A 19860-nucleotide genomic window follows, 5' to 3' on the forward strand; every position below is an offset into this window, starting at 1 on the left:
TACAATCAATCTAATTAATGTGTCTATCACAGCATATAGGTCCTCTCCCCCCCACCACGTTTTTGCTGGTAAGAAAATTTAAGCTATATTCTTTTAGCAAATTTCAGGTATATAATACATTATTGTTAATTATCATGTTGCTATACATTTGACCTCAGAAAGTATTTAAGTTTTAGTCTTTTTGTGGTCCTCTGTCTGTGACTGTGAACTTCTCAAGTGGTTTTTTACTCTTCGCCCCTCTTAGGTAGGACGATGACTGGAGGGAGCTGTAGTTGGGTATTTCCCTTTCTCTAGGTTACTTTGGTTCTGATAAAACTTCAGGAGGTTAGGCTGTGCTTAAATAATTTTTCCTGAGAGCAAATTTTGTTAAGAAGCACAGAGTGCTCTGGTGTATTTCAGATTGCTTCCTTTTCCCCTTCTCTTCTGGAAGCATCAGGGGATTTTTCTCTGTTACTCACCATGAGTTTGGTAGAGCTCTAAGAGGTAAAACTCAAAAAAGTGTGGGGAACTTCAGTGATTGGTTCCCTTTAGCAATTTGTCAGTCATAACTCAGGTCAGGTTTCCCTACCCCACCACTGTTTCCTGCAGAGGTCTCTTTCTCTGCTCTTGGTTTTCTGCTCCAGTAAGTTGTGATTCCTTGTATTCATATGCCTGTCTCTAATTTTCGGGGCAGTGGTTTGCTCTGTGACTTCACTTCTTTTACAGCTCTTAAGAAGAGTTGTTGACTTTTCAGTTTGCACACACCGGTGGATTTCAGTTTTCTTTCAGGCTGGGGTAGAAACCAAAAGTCCTTTTATGCTTTCTAATAAAAATTTTGGTTTATATTTCTTAGGTGAGCAATCATATAATCTGCAAATAACGGTAATTTTTAATCAACACATTTTTTCTACCCTCCTCTTTAATCATATTATTGTAATTTTAATTTTTTTTTTAAGATTTTATTTATTTATTTGACAGAGATATAGACAGCCAGTGAGAGAGGGAACACAAACAGGGGGAGTGGGAGAGGAAGAAGCAGGCTTCCAATTGAGGAGCCTGATGTGGGGCTCGATCCCAGAACTCCGGGATCACGTCCTGAGCTGAAGGCAGACGCTTAACGACTGAGCCACCCAGGCGCCCCTGTAATTTTAATTTTTTTTTTATCCTCCCCAGTAATGTCCACACACACACACACAAGCAGGGGGAGGGGCAGAGGGAGAGGAAGAAGCAGAAGCTTCTGCTCAGCAGGGAGCCCTAGGCAGGGCTGGATCCCACTGGGGTGGAGACCTGAGCTGGAGGCAGATGCTTAATGGACCCAGCCGCCCAGGTGCCCCAGGAAGTACCTTTCTTTCTTTCTTTCTTTTTTTTTTTTTTTTTTTAAAGATTTTATTTATTTATTTGACAGAGAGAGACAGCCAGCGAGAGAGGGAACACAAGCAGGGGAAGTGGGAGAAGAAGCAGGCTCATAGCGGAAGAGCCTGATGTGGGGCTCGATCCCATAACGCCGGGATCACACCCTGAGCCGAAGAAGGCAGACGCTTAACTGCTGTACCACCCAGGCGCCCCAGGAAGTACCTTTCTAATAGTTCTTTATCAAGTGTATTTTCAAGAATTGAAGTTGAATTTCTCAATTTTTTTTCTAAACATTGTTAAAGGTAGTGAAGTGTTTCTGAAACTGGCTATTGATTTCCAGTTTAGTTTCTTTTTTCAGTGTTTTATTCTTGGGATATAAAACAATATGTAAATATTTAAAAAATATTATTCCATTTTATTAAATTTATCAAATTTGTATTTAAGATTCAGCTCTTCCTGTGTTTCTCTGTATTTTCATTCATATGCACATTGTCATTTTGCCACTTGTATTGTCTGTAATGCTATGTAATAGTGCTGTTTCGATGGAGAACTTCTTGAGGGAAGCAGTGGTACTTGCATAATGTAGTCTTCTTTCAGGAAAACCATTCTTTCCCTTCCTTTACTTCTCCCTGTTCTTGCTCCCCCCATCTCTAATTTACCTTTACTCATCCTTCACTCTCTTAGGATCCAGAATACACCTGGTCCTGGGAAGACCCGTCACTCGGAGATCTCAGGTAGTCTTCTTTGAATGATACATAATTGAGAAAAGTTCTATATTTTGGCAGTTTTACTTGGATTTTAAGAATGTACCCGCTTGTAGCTCTCTGTTTCACTAGAGTTGCTGCTTCTGGAGTCTCTTATGTTTACCTACCGCAAGTCAAAATTACTTGACCAAAAGGATATAGGGAAATGACTATTTCTGGAGAAAGGGAGCTCAGAGGAGCAAGGTAGAACATTTAAACTTGCTTAGGACTAAAATTTTATAAAACGCTTTTTCGTTTTCATAGAGGCTCATTGATATGGCACATTAGTAAATTGAGAGCAAGATTATGAGTTTGTATACTTTTTCTGTTCATTTACTCAGCAATAACATACATATTGAGCACTTACTATATACTCTATTCGACATGATAACGAGTAAAGAAGACACATCCCTGCTTATGTAGAACGTAAACTCTCTTGATAGGAGACAGACAATAAATACCTAAAGAAATAAGTAAATAAGATAATTTCAGATGGTCATAAGTATTATGAGGAAAATGAAACCAGGAAAAGAAATAGAGTGTAATAAAACTGGATGGGGGGGCGCGCCTTGGTGGCTCAGTTGGTTAAGCCTCTGCCTTGGGCTCAGGTCAGGTCCCCAGGTCCTGGGATCAAGCCCCTGTGATCAAGACCCTGCGGAGTGGCATTGTCAGGCTCCTTGCTCAGCGGGGAGTCCGCTTCTCCCTCTCCTTCTGTCCCCCTCCCCCCCCACGCTTGTTTTCTCTCTGCACGCGCGCGCTCGCTCGCTCGCTCTCTCTCTCTCTCAAATGAATGGATAACAAATCTTAAAAAATTTTATAAAATAGAATGGAGAGAAGCTGGATATTGGGACTATTTTAGATTGGGTGAATCCACTTTGAGGAGGATTCATGTTAGCTTATATTTATACTTAAGGAGGAAGGCTTAATGTCTCTGAATGTCTCAGGGGAGTATCCAAGTAAAGGAAACAATAAATGCAGAGGGTCTGGGGTGAAGGGAAGCTGTTTAAGAGTGGGAAGAATGCTATTGTGGTTGGAGATAGTGAGCTAAGAGAAGAGTAAGAGATATAGTCTTAGAAAACTATGGTAAGGAGCTACTAAAAGATTTTCGATTGCCAAACTATCTTAAATGAATGATTTTGCTTTGACTATTGAGTTCCTTTGTTAGTGCTTTCTTTTGGAATTTAATTTTTAAGATTATAGTAAGACTAGAGTAGTTGTCTATATTGCCTGAAGTGATAGTAAAGAAGAGTTTTGGATAAAACTTTGTAGTGGAAAGTTTTCAGTTAATTTATTCAATATTAAGGTTTTATAGTTTAGTATTTTGAATAAGTAGTTATTCCCCAATACAGCTACATATCAGAACTACTTCAGAAATTTAAAATACAGATTTCTTAAGCCTCATCCCTTAGGAATCAGGGAGTGGACCTTGGAAATCTGTTTCTAAAGGTTCTCCAGATAATACTCAGAGCCAGTACTCAGACGTGAGTTTGGGAATCTTTGAACCAATGGAATTTTTCTAGAACAAGTTTGTCCATGATTCCTGGTTACCTGTGTGGTTATTATTAAGTTAATTTGTTGAGATTATACAAATTTTTTAATTTCATATTTAAGAGCGATGTGTATTCAGCGCTTTGAAAAGAAAAATGTATTAAGTGACAGTTTAAGGAATGAAGAATAATAAAATACTGTTTGGTTAATTGCTCTTCCTTGTTGCTTGCATTGTTGAGGAGAGCCGAAAACATACTATATTTTTTTGTATAGTTTTCTGGTTTAAAAAGGAAAGAGAAGTGTAGTGGTAAAAATGGATAAAAATAATTTATGTTTCTGTTGAACTCCAGAATAGTTAATTGTCTAAGAAGATGAAAACTTTAGGTAAAACTGGTCCACACATAAATAAACCAGTACTTAAGAACTCAGATTTCTTATAGGCAAGATTTCCAGCTTTTTAAAAAAAGATCAAAACATTCTCATAATATTGAGCCTGCATTCCTATAAGGCAGCTGCTGGAGTAGAGTGTGGAGTGTTAAGTATTCCCTTTAGATGGCCATAGTCCCCACCACTGCAAGTATTGTACACACTTAAAAGCAGTAATCGTTGCTCATTTAGGTTTGTCTTTGATTTCTGCTTAGGCCTATATTACAGTTATCGTTATAGGCCGAATCAGTCTCCTTTGTGAAGGGAGAAGAGATAGAAAATTCAAACATTTATTTTATAGCTATTACTTTATAAAAGTCAAACTATCTTAAAATGATATCAACAGAAATCAACAAAATCTGAATTATTACTTTACTTATTCTGTTACTGGAGTAATGAGTGTTCCACAGTTATTGTATCAATCCATTAGTACTTTTGCATTCAAATCATACTTTAAGTTACCTAAACCATTATCTTGGCTTTCATTACACTTTATTCCTCAAAATTTCCTGCCTGCCTTAAGGACTGTGACGCCAATCACTGACTCTGCTCTTCCTTAAAAGGAGTATTTCTCCTGAAGTTCAGTTTCAGAAGGATATTCTACTTATCTTCTATGCAGCCATCGGACTCACTTTCGAAGCTCCATTTCCAGAATTAATCACTTGCTCCTCTGAACCCTAATGGCTGTTTAAAAAAATAATTTCCCTTATTATTTATTCTAGTTAGTTGGATTGTAAATTCTTTGAGAAAATGGACTGTGTCTTATTAATCTTTGGATACTCTTTGTTCAATATATTATTTGGCTTGTGAAAGACATCCAATCCATTCATCCATTTATTTGATTTTTTTTAATCTGTTATGTGCTAAGAACTGATGAATTACTTACGCTCTCCATGACTTTTTAGTTATTCCCCTTGAATGTTCTTACTACACTTGACAATGGAACTCTTACACTAGATTGATGAGTTTTCTACATCCCTTACGCTGCATGCAGCACCACTAGACTGAATCTTTACAAGTTTACAGTCCTGGAGATTATCTTGGACTTCTGTATTTCCTGTTTTTTACTTTCATGGTATTTGTTCTATGAGTTTTGTTTAAAAGAATAGATCTAGGACTCTGCCTGGTACTTTTTTTTTTTTTTAATAATTTTTTATTATGTTAGTCACCATACAGTACACCCCTAGTTTTTGATGAAAAGTTTCATGATTCATTAGTTGCGTATAACACCCAGTGCACCATGCAATACGTGCCCTCCTTAATACCCATCACCAGCCTATCGCATTCCCCCACACCCCTCCCCTCTGAAGCCCTCAGTTTGTTTCCCAGAGTCCATAGTCTCTCACGGTTCATTCCCCCTTCTGTTTACCCCCCCTTTCTTCTTCCCTTTTTTCTCGTACCGATCTTCCTACTTCTTATGTTCCATAAATGAGTGAAACCATACGATAATTGTCTTTCTCTGCTTGACTTATTTCGCTTAGCATTATCTCCTCCAGTCCCGTCCATGTTGCAGCAGATGTTGAGAAATCGTTCTTTTGTAATGGTCCATTGTATATATTCCATTGTATATATGGACCACATCTTCTTAATCCAGTCATCTGTTGAAGGGCATCTCGGCTCCTTCCACGATTTAGCTATTGTGGACAATGCTGCTGTGAACATTGGGGTGCATATGGCCCTCCTCTTCACTACGTCTGTATCTTTGGGGTAAACACCCAGTAGTGCAATTGCTGAATCATAGGGTAGATCAATTTTTAACTTGAGACATACAAATGGCTAACAGACACATGAAAAAATGTTCAAAATCATTAGCCATCAGGGAAACTCAAATCAAAACCACATTGAGAACCACGTTAAGCCAGTTAGAATGGCAAAAATTGACAGGGCAGGAAACAACAAATGTTGGAGAGGATGTGGAGAAAGGGGATCCTTCTTACATTGTTGGTGGGAATGCAAGTTGGTACAGCCACTTTGGAAAACAGTGTGGAGGTCCCTTAAAAAGTTAAAAATTCTGCCTGGTACTTCTATCTATAAGACATTGCTGTTTTCCCAGGGTTCATTACTGAAATAGTATTTGAATTCAAATAGCATCTTTCTAGCTCCCTTTCTGTCTTTGCTTCCTGGCTCTTCCAAGCTTTCCTGATCCTATTTTTTAATAAAATTATTCTTATATACCAATTTAATGATATGCCCCTGGCACAGAAGCGTAGAATAGTTCCCTTTTGAATATGCAAAGCCTTGACCAGTAGGATTCCTGTTTAGTCTTATTTTTGTCATCTTCAGTAATCTTCCAACTCACACAAGAATAATATATATATTGCATACTCTTATGTCTTCTTTCATCATGTTCCACCTACTTTAAATGACTTTTTATCTTGAATCCACTCCCATGTTTCCTTCTTCAACATTGTAATGGCCGTCTTTTGTTTTAGTATGCCACTGTAACTTGATTCTTCTGTTAAAAGAAGAGCTTCCTGCTCTTTGGGGAGAATCATCCCTTCTTTACTTTGAGGCCTTTGGTTTGAATTGCATGACCCTTCGTAGGTGTGATTTGTTTAGGAATTATCCAGTGACCCAAGCTAGACAAATCAGAGACAATGACACTCATTTCCAGAACTTTTGAACTCTGAGAAGAGGCCATTTCTGCTGTAACTGTGAGGATTTTGTGTATTTGGAGCTAATGGGGTGAGGGAGATAAATAAGGAATCTTAACCAGAGCCAACTTTATTTTTTTAAAGATTCTTTTATTTATTTTAGAGAGAGCACAAGAGAGTGAGAGTGGGGGGGAGGGGCAGAGGACGAGGGAGAGAAAGTCTTAAGCAGACTCTGTGCTGGGTATGGAGCCCAATGCAGGGTTCCATCTCACGACTTTGAGATCGTGACTTGAGCGGAAACCAAGAGTTGGACGCTTAACCAGCTGTGCCACCCAGGCACCCCTAGAACCAACTTTAAAATGAAGTCACCTTTATTTAAAATTAAAACGCTTTTGGTTTGAAGCATTGTCACTACACTTCAAACAGCATAATAGCAAGAATCCTTCCCATATTGGCAGTTGTATATTGTGTCCACAAGCAGGCACAGGTTGTGCACATGTGTGTACATGGAAATGTGCAAGAGAAATAGATAGCATCCTAACTTATTCTGTGAGAATCCTAAAGCTTCTTGGAACCTTGAGATAAAAATTTATTTTTAGTAGATGTATACTTCAATGTGAATACTATTTTTTATCACTGAGTTATATCACCCATGCATTGGCTTGGAATGATGATAAAAAACAGAGGCTTTCTATTTAGACCTTTTTAAAAATACTTGCTCTGTCACTTACTATCTGTGTAATTGGGTATGGAAAAAATGAGGGTTTAAGGAAATCTCACTGTAAGAAAAACTAGCTCTGCAACTGAATCTAAGTTATTTTAGTCTTAATTGGAGAAATGTTATCAAGTGTCTTTGTTTTGGTCCCCAAAGGGATCCCTGTTCTTTTGGTTCATTATCAGCTGGCAGACTTTCTCCTCAGAATGCTTGATTCAGAGGAGCATATGTCCTGCCTTTCCACTTTTAAAATCTATTTAGTGCCAGTACAAATTGACTGACAGGTCTTGTAAACTTCCTCTCCTGCTGTCTTTCCCCACAACTCCAGGTACATGTTTGATGTTATTTCAAAATTTTCTTTCACAGTCCACTTTTTATTTTATTTTATTATTATTTTTTAAAATATTTTATTTATTTATTTATTTGACAGAGAGACAGTCAGCGAGAGAGGGAACACAAGCAGGGGGAGTGGGAGAGGAAGAAGCAGGCTCCCAGCAGAGCAGGGAGCCTGATGTGGGGCTCCATCCCAGGACCCTGGGATCATGACTTGAGCTGAAGGCAGATGCTTAACAACTGAGCCCCTATTTTATTTTATTTTTTAAGATTTTATTTCTTTGTTGACAGAGAGAGAGTACAAGTAGGCAGAGTGGTAGGCAGAGAGAGAAGGAGACTCCCTGCTGAGAGGAGCTCCATCCCAGGAATCTGGGATCATGATCTGAGCTGAAAGCAGACGCTTAACCGACTGAGCCACCCAGGTGCCCCCACAGTCCACTTTTTCAATACGATGCTACTAGAATTTTCTCTCCCTTTATCAGTGATGTTTTAGAGGATATGTTGTTGGAGTATGTCTTATTTCTTAAAGACAGCAATGCTTTTCAGATTTACAACTCAGATTGTTAAAAAAATGTATGTGTAAGAAATACTAAAGTCATTTTTTACTGATTTTATTCTTACACAGTTAGAATATTATTATAATGAATAAGTTATATATAATGAGGCAATATCCGTATTCTGATAGCTGATAATAATAGAATTAATTACAATGACCAAGCATCTCTTTAAATAAAACATGTATGTAAATGTGTCCTCATCTAATTGGAAGTTATTCTGTTTTAGATAATAGTAAAAACTTAAGCAAATCCATTTTTCCTTTTTTTTTTTTTAATGTTTTGTTTATTTAAGTAATCTCTACACCAGTGTAGGACTGGAACTCATGACCCTGAGATCAGGAGTTGCACGCTCTTCTGACTGAGCCAGCCAGGTACCCTTCCATTCTCTTTCTTTATGGAAAATGATTTAGGGTTAATTTTTTAAGCTCTGGTTCTCTGGAATCCTGATGAAAGTGGAATGTGAGTTGTGTTATTAGATAACATTGCTGATTGGTTAACAGCATCTGGACTGGGAAAATTGTGAATGAGCTGTATACTGGGTGGAAAACCCGAGCTTTACTCTGCCCTGAGCATGGTGTATTCTTTTACCTGGGTATATCCCTTAACAGGACTTCCAAGAAGCTATGTCCATTGTACTGGTACCGGATATTTTGGTTCCTGTTTGGAGCTTTTAAGCCAGGAATGATTCTATACATTCATGATTTCATACCCATAGGGTTTTATTCCCTCACAACTGAACAGTCAGTTAAGGAGCTGTTCTTTAGCATGAATTGCTATGAGGACTCCTGCTGAAGAGAAGTCTTGAAGTTGCTCTGCTCTGTTTCCTGTGCTGTGTTTTCTTGAGTTAAAGATGCTAGGTAGCTAATTCACATTGTGTGGACTTTGCTTAGAGGGTTTCATGTTGCACATGTTCTTTTGGTTTTATCATGGCCTGCAGGTGAGATAATGTTCATTAGTTGTAGTAGAAGAGAATTGTGATGGAACAGGAAGATGTTGAATGTCAAATCAAGTTTTTGGTCTGTACAAGGGTCTATGGGTGTTATGGGAAATTTAAGATGTGGTAAATGGGAGAAGGGTTAAAGCTAAATGATACAAGGCAGTGCTAGAGGAATTATAACTAGTAACTGCATAATGAAAGATAGAGATTATAAATACACCGAATTCACCAGAAGGAGAAGCCTTTATAGCCTCTAGAAGCTAAGACAGGCATTAGCTATGGGTATTGCTGTAAAGAGCATTCTGGAAGAGAAAATAAAATGAAAGGTAGGAATATGCATGTGTTTATTTCTTTGGTGGCTGCTTCAGTTTGGAACGCGTCAGGGATAGCTGCAGGTGTTATATGAGAGGAAGTGAGCATTCCTGGGGCGCCCTGGGTGGCGCAGGTGTTAAGCGTCTGCCTTCGGCTCAGGGCGTGATCCTGGCATTCTGGGATCGAGCCCCACATCAGGCTCCTCCGCTAGGAGCCTGCTTCTTCCTCTTCCACTCCCCCTGCTTGTGTTCCTTTTCTCACTGGCTGTCTCTCTCTGTCAAATAAATAAATAAAATCTTTACAAAAAAAAAAAAAAAGAAAAGAAAGTGAGCATTCCAGATTTTAAGAATGTCTTCTTTCAATATATGCTCACCTGACAAGTTATTTTTGTAATCTTTTTGTTAGATTTCCTGTCCAACAGGGTAGCTGTTAGCTACATATGACTATAGAGCACTAGTCAAAATCGACATGTGCTATGTATAAAATGTGCACCAAATTTCAAAGACTTAGTATGAAACAAGTGGAATATTCTCATTATTTTATTTGAATATCTATTAAAATTACATGTTGGATATGTTGGATTAATTAAAATATACTTTTATTTTACCTCCTTTTCCTTTTTTTTTTAAATTGAGGAAAAAGTCACATATTTAACCATTTTAAAGTGTAGAATTTGGGGCGCCTGGGTGGTGCAGTCGTTGAGCGTCTGCCTATGGCTCAGGGCGTGATCCCGGCGTTCTGGGTTCGAGCCCCACATCAGGCTCTTCCGCTGGTAGCCTGCTTCTTCCTCTCCCACTCTCCCTGCTTGTGTTCCCTCTCTCGCTGGCTGTCTCTCTGTCGAATAAATAAATAAAATCTTAAAAAAAAAAATAAAGTGTAGAATTTAATGGTAATTAGTACATTCACAGTGTTGTGCAACCACCATCTCTATCTAGTTCAAAATAGTTTCATCACCCTAAAAATATACCTCATATACATTAAGCAGTTACTTCCCAACCTGCAGGCCAACAACCTATTTTCTGTTTATAGATTTACCTATTCTGGTTATTTTATATAAATGGAATCATATAATATGTGACCTTTTGTGTATGGCTTCTTTAACTTAGAGTAATATTTGTGAGGTTGCACATTGTTGCATGTCAGTGCTTAATTGTTTTTTATAGATGATGTTATGTTCATTATTAAAAGTGTGGTATTCAAGTCCCCAACTATTATTACAGATCTACTTCTCTCTTCATTTTGTCAGTGTTTACTTTGTATAATTTGGGACTCTGCTGTTTGGTGCATGTATATTTCTGATTTCTACACCTTCTTGATGAATTGACCCTTTTATCAATATCTAATGACCTTCTTTTTCTGTTGTAACATTTTTTTTTTTTACTTTAAGACTGTTTTTTCTGGTATTAATATATCCATTCTATCTCTCTTTTGGTTATTGTTTCATGGAATATTTTTTCCCATCTGTTCACTTCAACCTATTGGTAGTTTTGGATGTGAAGTCAGTCTTTTGTAGACAATGTATAATGAGTTTCTTGTACAGAATATATGGTTGGGTGATGTTTTTAAAAAATCCTGTCTGCCAGTTCGTTGGCAGCATTTAATCCACTTGCATGTAATTACTGATACTGAAGTACTTCTGCCTGTTTGCCATTTGTTTTCTGTATATTTTATGCCTTTTCTGTTTCTCATTTCCTCTTTCCCCCCCTTTTTTGTGTATTTTATTTTTTTGTAGTGTATTTTCAATTCTTTTATATCTGTCTATAGGATATTTTCTTAGTGGTTACCATGGAGATTACAGTTAACATCTTAAATTTATAACAACTTAGTTTAAATTGATACTAGCTTAGCTCTAATAGCACATAAAAGCTGTACTCCTGTGCAGGTCCACTGTATGTTGTTATTGTCACAGTTTGCATCTCCATACATTAATGTGCCCATTAATACAGATTTATAATTATTGGAAACAAGAAAAATCTACAAACCAAAAAAAGAATAATAGTGGCTTTATATTTACCTTTGTGGTAACCCTTACCACAATTCTTTATTTCTTCATAAGGTTTTGAATTACTGTCTAGTGTCCTTTCATTTCATCCTGAAAGGTTCTTTTTAGCACTTCTTGTACAGCTGATCTGATAGTGGCAACTCCCTCAGTTTTTTAGTTATCTTAATTTCATCTTCATTTTTGAAGGATAATTTGTATGTAGAGTTCTTGGTTGACCTTTCCCCCCCAGCACTTTACATCATTCCACTGCCTCTGGCCTCCATTGTTTTCTATGAGAAATTGGCTGCTAATCCTATTGGGAAGCCCTTGTTATATGAGTAGTTTTTCTCTTGCTGCTTTCAAGACTTTTTGTCCTTTAACAACTTGATTATAATGTGTCTCAGTTTCAAAACTATCTCTTTGTTTATCTTTTCTTGGAGTTTAACTTCTTGGATGTGTAGATTTATGTCTTTTGTCAAATTTGTAAAGGTTTTTCTTCTTTTCCCATGTCTTCAAATATTTTCTGCCTGTTTCCCTTTTCTCTGAAATTCTCCATTACATGTATGCTGGTACATTCGATCATGCCTCACAGATTTCTTAAGCTCTGTTCATTTTTCTTTATTTTTCTTTCTCCAACTGGATCATTTTGGTTGACCTACCTTGAAGCTCACTGATTCTTCTTCCTGATCAAAGCTGCTGTTAAACCTTCTAGTGAATTTTTCATTTCAGTTACTATATTTATCAGTTCCAGAATTTTTTTTTTTTTAAGATTTTATTTATGTATTTGACAGAGATAGAGACAGCCAGTGAGAGAGGGAACACAAGCAGAGGGAGTGGGAGAGGAAGAAGCAGGCTCATAGCGGAGGAGCCTGATGTAGGGCTCGATCCCAGAACGCCGGGATCACGCCCTGAGCCGAAGGCAGATGCTTAACCGCTGTGCCACCCAGGCGCCCCTATCAGTTCCAGAATTTCTGTTGGGTTCCTTTCTATAATTTTTTTTAAGATTTATTTATTTTACAGAAAGAGAGAGAGAGGAGGGGCAGAGAGAAAGGGAGAGAGAGAATCCTCAAGCATACTCCACTGAGTGTGGAGCCAATGCAGGGCTCAATCCCAGGACCCTGAGATCATGACCTGAGCCGAAACCAAGAGTCAGATGCTTAACTGACTGAGCCGCCCAGGCACCCCTTATAATTTGTTTCTTTATTAATATTTTCTGTTTGCTCATATATCATTTTCTTGGTTTTCTTTACTCTGAGTATATTTATGACAGTTTATTTGAAATGTTTGTCTAGTAAGTCCAATATCTTTGCTTCCTCAGGGACAGTTTCTGTTAATTTTATCTGTGAATGACCCAGACATTCCTGTTTCTTTTTATGCTTTCTAAATTTTTGATGAAAACCGAACAGTTTGAATATTATAATTTGATAACTCTGGAACTCAGAGTCTTCCCACTCTTCCGGGTTTGTTGCTGGTTGTGGGCTATAGTTGTTTGTTTAATTTTCTAAACTCCAAAGTCTTTATTCTTTGCCATGTGTGGTCTCTGAAGGCTCTCTTCCTATAACCCGGGGTCATCTCATGTTTTGACAGAGATTTCCCTGAACTCCAGGAGCTAAGAAAGAAAAAGAAAGAAAGAAAGAAAGGGAAACTCTCCCAGTCTTAACAGATTATCTCTGTATCACAGTGCTCCTTCATTGCTTAGCAAAGCCATTTACAGCTGCCTTACCCTTTACTTCCCACTTGTGCTGAGCTTAGAGGTCAGCCCAAGATAAAAACTTAGAGTCTTTGAGAACATCTCTGTCCTGGCTGTGTGTGTGGCTTTCTAAATTCCCCAGTCTATAACATCAGTTTTGATTGCTCTAATTCCCAAAGAAACTCTCCCAGCTTTTCCTCTCAGGCTCTTGGTACATCTATTGCTGGCCATCGTAATATTTTGCTCTTGGCAGCAGCTGGTTGGTTGTTTGCCTTATGATGTGTTTGAGGAGTGTAAGCACCTTATGTCAAGTCCTTCACAGAGCTCCAGATGCAGGTCTTTGAGACTGAAGTCTGGCTCTGCTTTCTCCAGAACGAGGGACCAGGATCCCATGCTGAGAACACAGGTTACCATCTTTAACACCTCTGATGGTGGGGTTGGGGAGTGGGGTTAGGCCAAGGGGAAGTGCCACAAAGCTTTCCTACCATTCTCAAGTTGCCCTTAGATTTTACATTTGCTTGGTCACTGTAAATCTTTGACTATTTTCTGGAGTTACAACAAAGTTGATTCTAACTATTTGCTCTGTGTTTTAGTATTTCTGTTGAGGGATGGGCCCTTGAAGCTAACCCTCTCTGGTGTTTTCACTGTCAGCCTACTCTTTCTACTTTTTTAATGTAACTACTAGAAAATTAAAGATTACATATATGGCTTGTGTTATATTTCTATTAGACCACACTGCTGTAGGGTATTGCATTTTCAGTGAAAATTGAATTCATTTATGTTGCATTTGGAAGGAATAATGTCTAAAATTCTCAAAGGTCCTGCAATTGCACAATTAGGACTAGCTATTTGCTACTATACTTTTTATTTTCAGACTAGCGTGGCATTTTTAGAGAACCTCTAAACTTCCTTCTATAGGATGAAGTATTATTAACATTGTGTAATTATGTACCTATCATTGACGACTCCTAAATTTTGACTAGATTCTCATCTGATTAAGTGTTTAAATCATCTTGGGCTGTCTCCTTTTTTCCAAAAGCACTCTTGATAGGTATTTATAAGAATTGTTGAACATTCTTCATGCTTCTTCATCTGATTTTCTTTTTTATTTCATGATTCAATTATATAAGTATTTATTAAATACCTATTTTGTGGAGGTACTCCCAGGACTTTCACGTGTTAAGCATATCCAGGACTATCAGATACTCATTTTTTTAAAAATACTGTATGGAGAGATCTTTCCTTTTTCTCAGGGGATTATTCTGCTGATTAATTTTGGTCCCTGCCACTGACTCCATATCCTTTTAGCATCCTCAGCTTGTTTGCCTAATCAGTGAAGAATTGGCATTCTAGATATGCAGGGTTGTCAGCTTACCCTCATTATTCCTTTGTTCCTTGCTATTAAATGCCAAGGCACTATGTACATTCTCAGCACGGGTAAAGCTTCATTCTCAGTACTTGCTTCCAGGTGCATTTGAAAAAGTAAATGTTCATCACCTCTTCTAAATAAGGTTACATGTACAAAACCATATAGAAGGACTTGGCAACATATTCAAAAGTTGGGGGCGCACACAATATAAAGGATTCTGCTGGATTTCTTAGTGAAAACATCTTACTTATGTTGACAGTGAAAGAATTACTTCATCATGAGTGTCATCTGAATCTCCTTGTGTCTGTTCCCTGACCAGAGAGAAGGGTAGTCTCTCACCAAATGTTCTTGGTATTGACCTGATGGACTTAGATGAGAATTACTTCATCTTAGTCATAAACCCACAAATTTTTCGTTAATATTTCTGGTAGCACAGATAAGATCAGGCAGTAAAATTTTACTGAAGACACCAAGAAACAAGAGAAATAGATAACTATGCCTTCCTACCTGGTAAGGAGGAACTTCTCATGTAATTACGTAGTGGTACATACAAGGATATCATGTACCTAAATCAGTGTCCCCTTTTTGTTTTAAACAGGAATTATCAACCACAGCTAATTATCAAATGTGAATTATTTTGAGACTTCTACTCACACTTTACATGATGGAAGCATTTATAAGAGGTACCTAACCTAATGATAGGCATCAGGGAAGACTTTTTGGAAAGTAAGAAATATAACTAGATAATGTATTATAATTTAGAGATTGTCCATGTTCACCTTGGAGTCTGTACGAATACCTGTCTGCTAAACCTATGTCTGCTTTCAAAGGGTAGAAATCATTTTTCTTCTACCACTCAGGAATCCCTGTCAAGCCTTTCTTTCTCAAAACCTTGATCCGAGGTGCAAGACTTAGGAAGACTAAGGAATTCCCTCCTTTGCCTTTCACCTTCTGTGTTTGTATCTCTTCGTAATATGCCCATTATTTGTACATCCAACATGAGAATATCCAACTTTCTTCAGGCACGTCCTTATTTCCTTAATGAGCCCAGTCTCTTTAGAAGTAAATGCATATGATGTAATTTGTGGGATGTTCTATGGAATGTGGAGAGGGCTGAGATGCTAGGCTATATTTAAACAAGTCTCTGTTATTAGGGAGAATTATACATTGTAAATAGGTGGGAACAGTGATGCAGGTTCTTTCAGGTTCTTGGGAGGAACTCAGTGTACAGGGTGGGGCAGGTTTTGACAGCAGGGAGGGCAAGAAGGCTGTTAAAATCAATCTGCATTCCACTATAAAGTCATTGTTTTAGTATAACCGACATGTGTACAAAAACTGCTACCTCTTGTTACAGAGACAAGTACCATTTTGAGATCGTAGCCCTTCAAGAAGTATGTGTGCGCACACATGTGTGTGTTTAAGAGCTTGGTAAATACATTTTTGAATAAAGGGTAATACATACGTATAGTATAAAATTCAAAAAATATAAAAGAACATTTAATGAAAGGAAAATTACTCTTGTACCTCTCTTTTTCCCTTGCTAAAGAAACAGTTAATCTGTTCTCTTGTGTAAATATTCTATTCATATGCAAGCATATGTCTTTTCCCCATTTTCCCCACAAATGATAGCATACTAAACATACTTATGTACCTTTAAAAAAAAAAAAAGCCAAAACCTAACAAAACTTAGAGATTAGCTCACTTGACACTATAAAGAGCTTCCTCATTTTCATCCTGGGTACATAGTATTGCATTCTTAAAAGTGGAGAACTTTTCCTGACAGTAGGACTGTGCTCAGAGAGAGATGTGACTACAGAAGAGTGAGAGAAGCAATGTTCCTGGCTTTGAGAATGGAAGGAGGCCACAATCCAAGGAAGTGGGTGGCTTTTAGGAATTGGAAAAGACAAAGAAACTATTCTCTTCTGTATTATCCTGAAGGGAATGCAACGCTGTTAGCACCTTAATTGTAGCCCACTGAAGCTCGTTAGACTTCCAGTGCACAGAACTGTATAAATTTGTGTTGTTTTAAGCCACTGTTTTCAGTAATTTATTATGGTAACAATAGAAAACTAAGAGATATATGCTATACATTTTTTCCCTCAATTTTTTACTCCTTTTTTACTGTATTGTTTATGGTGTTTTTGCTCTACAGGAATGTGTTTCATATCGTTGAATTTATCCCTGTATTTTTTAATGGCCTCTGGATCTTAGGCCTTTCCAACTTTAAGATTGTTTTAAAACTTACTGTATTTCGTTCTAATGCTTTTATCTCATTATGAACTCTGGTATTAATGTTGGTTCCCTGTCTTCTACGTTCTGGTCTCTTACAATAAATATTTTTATAGTTCAGCTCTTCTAACATAGACCAAGAGTACTTCAAAAGATGAAATCATATCATCAGTGCTGGTAATTAAGGAATCGGGGGGGATTAACAGTAGTGGGTCCAGAAGGCATGGGACATACAAAGTTATTAGAGTTTTAAACTACTTTGGTAGGTTGATGATACTGTCTAGTGGAACCCAGAATTGTTGGCTCTACAGGCATAGTTTTTGAGTACCTCTATATCCTTTTTAGATTTTAGTTTTTATTTCTCCTTCTGGAAGGCTTCCCAGATGCCTATGACTCGGTTAGAAGTGCTTCCGTCATGTAAGCAGTATGCAAAAGAGTTAGAGAACTGATATTTGATACTTAGTTGTGGCTAACAAGTCTTACTAAAAGTAAAAAGCTATCTCCTGGGTTTATTTTACAAAACCATCATACATACAGAATGAGATAAATTTAGACAATTCCAGAATGCAGGTATTATAACATCATAAAGTTGATTTAATATATGAAGGCATTATAATAGTAATATTTATTGGGCACCAAACTTTTGAGCCAAGTACAATACTAAGCACTTTACTTGCATTTCCTCATTCACTTTTCAAACACTGCAGTAGATAGTTATTATCCCCATTTACAGACCAGAAGAATGGGGGTACAGAGAGCAGAATAATTTGCCCAAGATTATAACTTTTAAATGATGCAACTGCCTTTGGAATCTAGGAAGTCTGACTTGCTATTAAACACAATGCTATTAATTGCCCTGTGATGCTTTGGTGATTACTATGTGGAAAATAATATTTGCTCCCAAGTTTAAAGTTGCTAATACAAAACGAGTAATTCAAGACCTTTATCTTTATAATCAAACTCAGTCTTTTATATCCTTATCTGTAAAATGTTGAAATAACCTATCTCATTAGGGTTGATGCAGTCAAGTTCTGTTACTGCTCTTGGTCTTAGAGAGATTTTTAAAGACACAATTCTACTCCCTTGATAGATTGTCAGCCTGTGGTCTCTTTATTGTGATAAAATAGAGTACTGCCCTTGACCATGGTATGAAAGACCTGATACAGTAAGATCGTCCAATAAGTTAACTTAATGTTGGTCCTTAAATGTGACATGCTTGTGTCACGCTCCCTCCATGGAATGTCCTTAGCTTTTCTTCCACCTGATATACTGCTGTTCAAAACCCACATCAAATGTGAATTTTAGTCATCTCTAACACAAAACTCCCCATTTTGTGTTAACATATCCCACTATTTATATTTCCCACTAAATTATGAGCTTCTAGGAAGAGACCAAAACTTTTAAATTTTGCCTATGTATGAAACATAAATAAATGCTCCCTGGATAATGAATAGATGAATGGGTGGTAATGTGGTTATCTTCTGAATGTCATTTGTATTTTTTATAGTTGAGAAACTGTCACACTTATACTGTGAAATGCTGTATCATTCTAATTTACTTCTATTAAATACTTTGTTTTTCTCTTATACCCAGTCTGTGTAATAATATTTAATACCTGGATGGTAATACTTACTTTAAATATACTGTTGAGGACATGGAATGTTTTGTCACTGTAAATACCTCCTTATGGAAAAATATAAATTCTTATTGTACTGACCAAATCTTAAGGGATTCTAAGTTTTTTCTTTGTTTGTTTTTCTTCAGTATTTTTAGTGATTTTGTTTCGTACTGTTGTAGTTAGAAATGGAAAATAGTCATCTTTGCCTCCTGTATGTGGATTTGCTTTCATGTCCTCAGGAAGGTTTGCCCTCATCTTTTGTATTAGTTTCCTGTTGCTACTCCAACAAATTACTACAAACTCTGTGGCTTAAAATAACAGTTTTGTTCTATTGTAGTCTGAAGGTTAGACATCCAACTAGATCTTACTGAGCTAAAATCAAGACAGTGGTAGGACTGTGTTCCTTTTGGAGGATCTAGGGAATCTGTTTCCTTGCCTTTTCCAGCTTCTAGAGGCCCGCATTCATTGTCTCATGACCCCTTGCATCTTTAAAGCCAAGCAGTATAGCATTTTCATATCTCTGATTCTGACTTCCTCTTCTGCCTCCCTTTCCTATTTTAATTGATCTTCTTTTAGTTTTGTTTTTGTTTTCTGGATATTAGTATATTTCATTTCCTTGGAAATGTAGTAGTTTTATGATTTGCTTAAGAGAGGATCATGTAACTCCACCTAACCAGCTTTCAGGTAACTCATTTGCAAGGAAATATCATCTTCACAAATCTGTGAATTATCGGGCCTAAAAACCTATCGTAGAGCAACTCTGCCCTTTAGGTCGAGTATTGTTCATCTCAGGCTTGTGAACCTCTTGGAAGGGATTATGAATCCCCAAAATTGTATTCAAATGTGATTTTTTTTTAAGCCATATATATTTTTTCTTCAGGGGAAATAGTCTGTAACTTTAATCACAATTTCAGTAGTATCAGTGATTACCCTGAGCCCCCAATTTAAGAACCATTACTATACAAAACAACAAATTGACTTATTTGTACAGTTCTGGTTTTTTCTCAGATCTCTTTCCTAAATGTGTACATTTCTCACGGCCTATTGGTCGTTCAATAATGGTCTAGCTGACTATTTTTAAACTTACCATTTCTGAAACACTTTCCTTTTTTTGTTGTTTTTTTTGTTTTGTTTTGTTTTTAGTCTTTTTCTCCTTTTCTGTCTGTTCCTCTCTCCTTTCTTCCTCTCTACTGTCCTATCCCAGTGCACCTTTGTACTTCATTCTGAGAACAGTTTGGTTCCAAGGTCTTAAGTTTTTATTTGTAATTTTTTTATTTTACCTTTTTGCCAGAGACTGCTAATTAGTCCCTTGTATCTGTTCTGTTTTTCTTTGGTAAGAGTGTTCCCAATTTTCAGATGGGCACACGGTTGCCTGGAAATATATATAGACTGCATTTCCCAGCTTCCATTACAGATAGTTGTGGTGTTGTGACAAAGTGATAATCAGAATTGTCTATATAAATACATTTATTAAGATACTTTATTATGTAAAATTTGTTAAAATAACTTTCTAAGTAATCTCTGACCACAGTCTCT

At 37.1% G+C, this 19860-nt stretch overlaps 1 protein-coding gene across 2 annotated transcripts in view; it reads left to right on the forward strand.

Moving 5' to 3' along the window:
- The window catches only part of SPRED1 (sprouty related EVH1 domain containing 1), a 120210-nt gene that overhangs the window by 36903 nt on the left and 63447 nt on the right, over positions 1–19860 (forward strand). The window contains exons 1-2 of one of the 2 annotated variants that reach the window (XM_057306193.1): positions 1788–2066; positions 8481–8559. The exons of the other annotated variant lie outside the window; for it this stretch is intronic. The gene's annotated coding sequence lies outside the window, so the exon portion shown is untranslated. Of the gene's footprint in view, positions 1–1787; positions 2067–8480; positions 8560–19860 lie in introns of those variants that run through there. 2 annotated transcript variants of the gene reach the window in all.

Source organism: Ursus arctos, unplaced genomic scaffold (assembly GCF_023065955.2).
Source record: "Ursus arctos isolate Adak ecotype North America unplaced genomic scaffold, UrsArc2.0 scaffold_36, whole genome shotgun sequence".
Taxonomy (NCBI): Eukaryota; Metazoa; Chordata; class Mammalia; order Carnivora; family Ursidae; genus Ursus; species Ursus arctos.